This window comes from Choloepus didactylus, chromosome 2 (assembly GCF_015220235.1).
Source record: "Choloepus didactylus isolate mChoDid1 chromosome 2, mChoDid1.pri, whole genome shotgun sequence".
In the NCBI taxonomy this organism is placed as follows: Eukaryota; Metazoa; Chordata; class Mammalia; order Pilosa; family Megalonychidae; genus Choloepus; species Choloepus didactylus.
The window spans coordinates 105,747,773-105,757,934 of NC_051308.1; positions in this window are offsets into that span (position 1 = coordinate 105,747,773).

Genomic DNA, 10,162 nt, shown 5'->3' on the forward strand with positions numbered 1-10,162 from the left:
TAAGATTTTCTGTTGTTTTTGGCTTCTTGGCATTTGCTTTGCTTGATAGGGTTCTTTCAAGTTGTAAAAAATACCAATCTAATTTTTCAGAACTACAACTTGGTGGCATACACTTTCTCTGACTAACCAGAAGATGGCGTCTGTGAGCCACCTATTCCCCTCAAGTCAGTTCTCCTCAACTTTGTCTTTGTGGTGTGTGGGGAAATGATTCTTGTGGGGTTCAATTGGTGAACTCAGTTTGGGTGTGTTTTTGGTGCTGTCCGCCCTGAATGTGGGGCATGTGTCTGGGTGGTTAGGGAGGCAGGGCAGCTTTAATATTAAAACCTCCCATGTGTTCCTGGAGATTCAAGGCTGTTGCAAGAGTCTAAGCCTTCATTTCAGTTTTGCCCCAGATTTTCTCTGCCGCTGACCCACAGGTCACCGGCATTGATATAGCATCCCTTGGTTTTCTGAGCGAGCCCCCCTTCTCAGCTGTGATCTTCCAGGACCTCTGCAGAGGGAAGGCTGTGCTATGCCACAAGTGTGCTCCATCCCTCAAGGGAAGCCCCGGGCTGCTGGGCCATGCAGGGGCGCTCCCAGCCTGATATAAAGATGGATGAATGGGGTGTCTCAACCCCCCCCCCACCTTTTTGCACAGCTCCGCCTTCCCAGCTCCGGGACAACTAGCTGTGGGTGCATCCAAGGCCACAGTCCATGGCCGATATTGAGTGTGCACGTGGTGCCATGGGATACACTCCCCATCACACTGGGTTTCCTGGCGTGGCTCTGGGCTGTGGGTATGCCCCGAGCAGGAGTGTTTCAAGCTTGCTGGGGAGCTGGCTGCAAGCAGTTCAGTTTCTTTCTCCTTTTGGCTCTCCTCTCTGCCCCCTGGCCCTGAGGGAATCAGCAGCGGTCTATCCTCCACGCCAGACACTGAGAGGTTGGCACAGCCTGCTCCTGCCGTGCTTCACTGCGCAGTTCTCACTGTCATAACTGCAGCTGCTCCTGGGTTTTTTGTTTTTTTTTAAAAAAGAACTAGTCTGTCTCCAAACACCAACCCCTGGTTTCCCCACACCGCAGTATGGTCGCTGGACTTTCAGCCGGCTTACTCACTTGTTTCAGAATGCAGACTCCCGGTTTCACCAAGTGCACGGTCCCTGTGGTTTTAGCAGACCTTGTCCAGCTGGTGCATCATTGAAACTGGTGTTCTGGGTCACTTTCTGGTTTTTATCTAGTATTTTTCACGGAGGTGTTTTTTTGCCCTGTCTTACCTAACCGCCATTTTAGGTTCTCTGTCCATTCATATTTAAGAGAGATGCTCTTATAAGACAAATTAATGTGTTAGGTGTGTGTCTGTGTGTATAGTGGGGTGATTAATTGACAGGTAAGATATAATAAAGAGTAATAAGGCTTTTTTTCACTGGGAGGCACCCAGAATATATAGGAATATTCTATGGTTCTGTTTCTATTGGTCTGTTTTCTTGGGACTCTCCATTTCCTCAGGTGGAATTCATATAATGTTTCTTCTGTTAGCTCTACACCTTGTTGCCAACATTATGGGAATCAGGGAGGGGAAGGAGGCTAGAGGGAGGGTGTCTCTGCTTGCTTTGTGGAATTCTCTTCATCCCCTATTTCTACACAGCATTACCTCTAACTTTGAAAATCTCTCCAGAATGTAAATCTCTAGTGTTTTACTTGAATGAGGGGTGGGCATTCACCACTGCTACACAAGGTGGGGGGAATGTTCTGGAAGAACCATACATAGAAAACTAAGAGATTTGGAATGAAGACAGTATCAGAAACTGTGACTTGTCTGGAATTTTTTAACTTACTCACCTTAAGTTTGCAAGTTACCTTACCACAGATTTATGAATGCAGGCAGAAGACATGGAACTCCTGAGTCAGAGGCAATAGACAATATTACTCACAGCAAAAGTCATAGTATCAGCATTTGCACCTGTGTCCTGAACTCCAGTTCCCATAGGACAACATAAAGAGAGCCAGGCAATACCATGTGCATGCAGTGAGTTGCATTACAGAAGTGGAATCCAGGGCTTAGGGAACCCAGATCTACTATAATGAGTGGTAAGCCTGCCTGCCCATTGCTCCAGAGGGATACACTATCTCTATATTCCAGGATTATTCACTATATAAATATCCTTGAAAAGATAATCTGGAATAAGGTGGCTAGTGTCTCTGCTCGGCTCACAAGATGTGCAGCAATGCAGGGGACCCAAGGTGCAGTAACAAAGCAAGTTCAAACACGTGTAAAATCTAATGGGAAGGAAAACATCTTGTGTGTGGCAGTGAGTAGAAGTAAATTTTGGACTCTATAGTAAAGTATTAAGTAATCACCTATGAGGGAAAGGAAGCATGGCTTTTAGAAGACAAATATATTCTTGAAAGGGCTAGATAAACTTCTGTCATTGTACTGGCTTGAATTTGTTGTGTATCCCCAGAAAAACCTCTGTTCTTTTGCTCCAATCTTGTGGGGGTAGACCTATTGTTGGGTAGGAACTTTTGATTGGGTTGTTTCCATGGAGATGTGACCCCACCTATTCAAGGTGTGTCTTAATTTGCTTGCTAGAGTCCTTTAAAGCAGAGACATTTTGGAGAGAGCTCAGAGGCAAGAGAAGCTAAGAGAGATATGCCCTGAGATGTTTGGAGAGAGAGTACCACTTTGAAATCAGGGTCCAGCAGAGAGGGACCAGTAGATGTTGCCATGTGCCTCCTCATGTGACAGAGGAACCCAGGATGCCAGTCGCTTCTCCTCCAAGAAGGTATCCTCTTATTGACACCTTAATTTGGACAGTTTCATGGCCTTAGAATTTTAACTTGTAACTTAGTAAATCCCCATTGATAAAAGTCATCCCATTCCTGGCATATTGTGTTCTGGCAGCCTTGGCAAACTGAAACAGCCATATAAAGAAAATAATAATATATTTTTGGTTTCAAAAAATTGGAAAGGCTCTGCCTCTTACATTTGAACCACTAAAATAATGAAGACCCATTATCTGTTATGTATAGATTAGAGTTAGGTAACACAAATGTTACAGTTTGCTAATGCTGCCATTATGCAAAATACCAGAAATGGATTGCCTTTTATAAAGGGGATTTATTAGATTACATTGAAGAAAGGCCAATGTCATCCAGAACACCTCTGTCAGCTGGGAAGGCATGTGGCTGGTATCTACTGGTCCTTTGCTCCTGGGTTCTGGTTTTAAAATGTCTTTCTCCAAAATGTCTTTGGGCTTCTGTCTCTTTTAGCTTCTCTTTTTCAGCCTCTGTGCATCCTTGCTTGTTCTCCCAGGGCATTTCTCTCTAAGCATCTGGGGGGTCTTCTCTTAGCTTCTCTGAGGAAAGCTCTGGGCTTCATCTCTTATTTTAGCATCTCCAAATGTCCTTCTCTCTGCATCTCCCAGTGTCTCCAAGTGTCTGAGTCTGTGTAGGCTCTTGGCTTCTCCTGGGGGCAAACTCTGGATTAAATATCTTAGCTTCTCTCCAAAATGTCTCTCTCAGTGTCTCTGAGCTTCTCCTCTCTGTGAGCTCTCTTAAAGGACTCCAGTGATCTAATCAAGGCCCATCCTGAATGGGCAGGGCAACATCACCACAGAGGTAATTTAATCAAAGTGTTCTACCCAACAAGATTGGATTAAAAGACCATGGCTTTTCTTGGGTCCATAACAGTTTCCAACTGGCACAACAAGTAAAGATAAATGGCTCTTTACCTTAATGGAGATGGATAGACTCCTCAATGTTGTGAAGATATGAAGTCAATGAAAATAAATGGCAGAAATTTCTTTGCAGCTGGCAGGAAGAGGGAGGTAAGTTTCAGTGAGAAAATTCAAAAGAATGTAATAAAAAAAGAGGATATAAAGTATGCTTAAAGTACAAAGTATTATGAATTATTAATTATGACCAAGAAATTGGAATTTGAAGCCACAATGGGCTATACCTAAGTATATAGGCATAAAAGATTAAAAAAAAAAAGAAAAAAGAAAAATGTTTCAGTGGGGAAGCAGTAAAAACAAAAGCAAGAACTGTCACACCAACCCTTGGTTCGCCTTCGAAATGCAGGTCATTTCCCCTCTATGTTGCTGGAGGGTTCAGAGAAGGATTGGGGGAATGCCCTACTGAGAAAGCAAGGGCTTCTGTGTGCAGTTAGCCTGATAAGACAGAGTCTGAAGTCTGTAATGGCAGAAGCAGAGGAGGGATATGAGTCATCTGAATCCAATTACAAATGCTGTGAGAAAGACTAATACAGACTCATTCAACTCACACAATACTAGACGTACTTGATGATATATTTAGTTCAGTCAAATTTGAGCTTGATATTTTGGAGAATTCCACATACCAAGGCTCTGTTCAGTCCCAGGGTCAGAGCTAGGTTCTTTTTTCTTCCTTCCACCAGGCCCCAGGGCCTCAGTCTTTTAAAGCTCCTGCTAAACACACAGTCCTACACCCATTCAGAGCAACTCTTTGTTCCCTAAGTATGACATGATCTCCTGTAATAATAAGAGCAAGAATAATAATCATGGCAAACATTTTTGAGATCTTATTATGCTTCAGTCACTTTGCTCCCTTGTTATTCTTTGTCTTACTTGAGTCACAATATTTAGGTACTATTAATGTTCATTTTATAGATGAGGAGAGTGTTTCACAGGGAAGTTCAAGCATTCTAAAAGGGACGATATTTAACAAAGACTAATATTTAACTGTAAATCTATTTTTTTGGATTTTATATCATGCCTGTGTATTACCTTTTCAACAAAAAAAGGTAAAAATTAATTTACTTGTCTATTAGCTAAGTAAAGCCAAGATACTGTACAGAAACACATGACAAAGAGAGAAAAGAGGAAGAAAAATCCCAGATCTAGATCCTTTGTCATTTCAACATTTAGTGGCACGGTAGGAGCAGACAACTAGGAAAGAGCATCTGTGATAAGACAGGGTTAAAAAATGGGTTCAGCATGTTTTAAATTTCTTAGCTAGAAGCAGGATCATTTTGTAGAAGAAAGGAAGAGAGGAGGAATGCAGTTTATAAGTTTGTGGATGTGATTAAATTCCCTGGGTTCTAGAACAGCTGGGAAGAAAGAAGTAAGTCAACTTGAATGTCCGTATTGCACTCCTTCTTTCTAAAACAGCCCCCAATATTTGGAAGAGAAGAAAGATTCCAGATGCACCAATTCAGTCCAGCTGGACAAAAAATAGTTACTTTGCCAAACTGAAATATTATTCCTTCCTTCTTAAGGCAGTATTCTAGGGCCCATATTGCCAGGAAGTGCTCTGCAGAAAGAGGGCAGAGCCATAGATGAAGTTGTAGACCCAGTGCACACTGCATTACCCTTTTAAGAAAAGACATTTGCTTTTATCCTCCCTCCTCCTTCCTCAGTTTCCACAGGAGGCTCAGTGGCCAACTTTCCTACCAAATTTGATGCAAAACATTAATCTCCACATTCAAGAAACTCAAGAAACTCCAAAGAAGATCAAAACAAAGAGATACACACTTTGGAAACATGAGAGTCAAACTGTTAAAAGTTAAAGACAAACAGAAAATTCTTTGAAGCAGTAAGAGAGAAATGATCATCATGTACAAGGAAACTGCAATAAGATCAACAGACGACTTCTTGTCGGAAACAGTGGGAGTAAGACTTCAGTGGGATGATGCATTTACAGTGCAGAAAGAAAAATAAAACTGTTTATCAATTATTCTTTGTTTAGCCAAACTACCTTTCAAAAACATAGGTAAAATGAAGACATACACAGACAAGTAAAGACTGAGGGTATTTGTTGCAGGCATATCTACCTTACAAGAGTATTAAAGGAAGTTCTTCAGATTGAAAGAAAGTGATACCAGATGATGATTCAAATATGCACAGAGAAATAAAGAGCACCACTAAAGGTAATACAAAAAAAGATAGTACAAATATATGGCTTCATTTAGAGAAATTTTAATGTCAAAAGTGCCTACATATGTGTTTATTCCAATAAAGTAGAGACAACAAACTAGTAACTTATCAAAGAAGTAGCATGGTGACTCTAGAATTTTGTGTTAACTGTTTAATTTGTTTTTCTTCACCATTGAGACCTGGAATATAAGGGAAAGGAGTCTTTCAAGCTGATTTTGGTTCTTCTTGCTCCTCTCCTGATCCTTCTACCTTCCCTTTCTGCCTACTCTGCTGTCTCTGGAAGCTCCAATGCTGATTTGCTTCTTATTTTTCTGTCTTCTTAGAGGAATTTCAGAGCCTTTTTCAATAATCACATCCCTGTTATTTTTCCTTTTCATAACAGAGGCATTTTTTTCAGCTCCACAAGACCTGCTGCTTCAAGTGGCTTTTCTCTAGCCAGGAGAAACAAAGGGTCAAACCAAATCATATGCACTCTGTTCACATGGCCAGAGCCCTGAAACAGTCTCATTTAGTTAACAAGCTCTCTTCAGTTACTGCTCTGCATAGTCCCCTGTACATTTGGAGCTCTATGTATGTGTGTAAAAAGCAATTTGATTTGGATTGATTGAAATTATCCACTAAAGAGAACTTACAGCTTACTCTTACTCATTTCTGAAATGCATATATTACCATTAATCATCATATTAAAACTATTTGCAACCAGGTTTTGTTCACAAATATCCTTTCTAGATAAACCCCCTTTCAAGTACATAAATTAAATTAACTCTAGGTATAGTAACTACAGATTTTATTATAGTTTATGCTTCAGTGGTGTGAACTGTATGCTTTAAGCTTGAGTCTTACGCTCCAGACCTTATTTTGACCTTGCAGGAATTTCATGGGCAAAGACTAGCGGGCATCAGTTTCGGGGACCATATATATTTATATACAAATTTGTGTGTGTTAACTAGAAGCTGAGGTTGTGAGAAATGGTTTTTCTAAGCCTCATACTTGAATCTCACTTTTATCCTGGTACTTATTGCATGACATGTCACAGTCATCTGAAACTTTGGCACCAGAAGCTTTGCTTACAATTTTTATATCTTGAGAATTTTCAAAACTATTTGAAAAGACATGTTAATATCCCTTCAATTGAAATAATGCTGGAAAAGATCTTATTACCTACAATTTGTCTCAAAGCATTCTGGATATCTTTATTTTTAAGATAATATACATCAGCGCTTACAGATATCTACTGATAGTGGGTCATTGAGAACAACTGATCTCAATAGTCCCAATATCATATGTGAAGTAGGCTCTGGAGGTACAGCTTTATTGGATGATGACCAGAGAGATATGAGGAGCAGAGGAGGCAAAAGTGTCCTTCAGGCTCTTGGCTAATGCTATCCTGAAAATGGTATAAATGGCAAAGATTAAGAGGCAAAGAAGGCAATGGAAATGGTAGTGATAGTGGTAGCCAGAAGACTGACAAGAAGTGACATGATTGTTGATGGGACTAGCAGAAACCAACATGGTTTAGATATCACAGAAGAAATGATCAATGAGTGCATTACAAAAGATCACCTCGGAATAGCCACAGTTTGAAGAAGTGATAAAGACAATCCTGTGCTACAGACTGAGGATGCCATCATGACAAGTTCCTGCAATTCTTGAACTGAGTGACAGAGTGGGTTGAAGATGCCCATATCAAGGTATTACCCTAATACTTTGGTAGGTTGGTATTTTAGTTTCCTGACTGCTAAAGCAAATACCATGCAATGGATTTGCTGAAACAGAGAGAATTTCTTGGCTAACAGTTTTGAGGCTAGGAGAAGTACAAAATCAAGGCTTTTCCCCAGAAAGATAAGTAATCAAGGTGATGCTTTTCCCAGAAGATTTTATTGTTCTGGGGCGGCCACCAGAGATCCTTGGCCCTTGGCTTTTCTATCATATGACAATGCACATGGGGCCTCTCCTGACTTCTCATTTTCATTGACTTCTAGCTACTGGCTGCTCCCTGTGACTTTCTTTCTCTCTGTGGTCTACCCTATAATGCCCTAAGTAATAGAATTAAGACCCACTCTGATTCAGTTGGGCCTCTCAGTGAGATTGTGAGGGTATATTTTCATGCTGATTCTTCCAAAGGGTTGACAGTCAGGAACATTGATCTCCACTCTGTGGGAGGCTAATGGGAAGCTGATCACAATGCTCAGTGATCTCACCAGTCCATGTGACAATTCAGAGCTATTAGGGGCAGGAATTTTGTAAATTTATCTAGCATATTCTTTCTCTATGTTTCATCTTGTACTTGAGTCATGCACAGGAAGGGAGGAATCAGAGGATACACAGTTGGTGTGGGGATCATTATCTGTCCTCTTAGTTTCCTAGGAATTCCTTAACAAAGTAGCACAAACTGGATGGCTCAAAACACCAGAAATGTATTGTATCACAGTTCTGGAAGCTAGAGGTCCAAAATCAAAGTATTGGCAGGGCCATGCTTCCTCTGAAACCTGTAGGGGGGACTCTTTTTTGCTTCTTCTAGTTTCTGGTGGTTTGCTGGAAATCCTTAGTGTTCCTTGTCCTGTGGATGCAGCACTTCAATCTCTGCCTCTCTTGTCTCATGGTCTTTTGCTCTTGTGCCTATCTGTCTCCACATTTCCTCTTCTTGTAAGGGCACCAGTCATGTTGGCCAGCCCTATCCAGCTTGGCCTCGTATTAACTAATCACATCTTCAAAGTCCCTATTTCTAAATAGTGTCACACTCATGGGACAGGAGCAGATTGAATGTATCTTTTGAGGTGACATAATTCAACTGATAACATCTGTATGCTGTGCACACTCCCTTTCTGGCACAGAAAGTAGAAATACCTTATCTTAAAAATGAAGACCTTATAATCTTCATTTTTTAGTGAGGATTTATAATACTAACTTGGAATCCAGACTAATCAGCAAATCACTTTGAATTCCATATTTTCTTTGGAACAGGAGATAAATGACCATCAAAAGAAATTTTAAGATAATGGGTAACACAGATGTAACATTAATCTAGAAGAGGGAAGTGAAGGGATGGGTCTCTGTGAGGGGGATGAGAGAAAAATATACCTGCTTCTGATATCCCAGCATTTCATGCTTTCATGCTAGGTTTTTTAATCTGGTTAATCAACTAGCCAGCAATTGGTTTCTCAAGTAATGCCATGATGAAAGGCATAAACTGGAAGGGATTTGAGCGATCATCTCTTTTAAAGTCTTTATGTAACAACGGAGCCTCCCATGAGGTCTTTTCTTGGAATATGGTTGTAGGAGACTCTTCCTCTAAGATTGCCATGTGAGGGCCTAGGATCTGGCCAGTTCTTAGTTCTGTTAAATAACACAAGAAAAGGAAGATTCATATTAAACACCTTGTAAAAATCTCCAGAAATTTCATTGTTTGAGGCCAGGGAAATTTCTGAGAGGAAGATGGGACTAGTCAATTTAGTTGTTTTTTTTTTTTTTTAATGCAATTTTATTGAGATATAATCACATAACATACAATCATTTGAAGTGTACAATCAGTTGTTCACAGTATCGTCATATAGTTGTGCTTTCATCACAAACTTTGAACACTTTCTTTACTCCAAAAAGTAAAATACAAATTAAAATAAAAAGGAATATCCAAAACATCCCATTTCCCTCCTCCTCTATAGTTCATTTACTTTTTTTAATATAGTTTAATTGAACACACCCTACAGTCATCCACAGTATACAATCAGTTATTCACAGCACTGTCATACAGTTGTGTGTTCATCACCAGAATCAATTTTTGAAATTTTCCTTATTCTGAAATAAAAATAAAAGCAAAAAGGAACCCCTAACTCTTTCTATCCCCTCCATCCCACCCTACTCTTCATCTAATTTTTGTCCCCATTTTTCCACTCATCTGTCCATACACTAAAGGGAGTGCAAGCCACAAGGTTTTCAGTCACACCGTCACACAGTCACACTATGCAATCTTCATAGTTAAACAATGGTCTTCAAGAATCAAGGTCACTGGGTTGCAGTTTGATGGCTTCAGGGATTTCCCTCTAGCTATTCTAACCCACTAAAGACTAAAGAATACCCTCCAGAATGACCTCTCAACTCCATTTGAAATCTCTCAGCCTCTAGAACCTTATTTTGTTTCATCTCTCTTTCCCTTTTTGGTCAAAAAAATCCTCTCAATCCCACAGTGCTGGGTCATTGTGGGAGTTATCTCCCGCATTGCCAGGGGGATTCACACCTCTGGTAGTCACATCCTACTTAGGGGGGAAGGCAGTGAG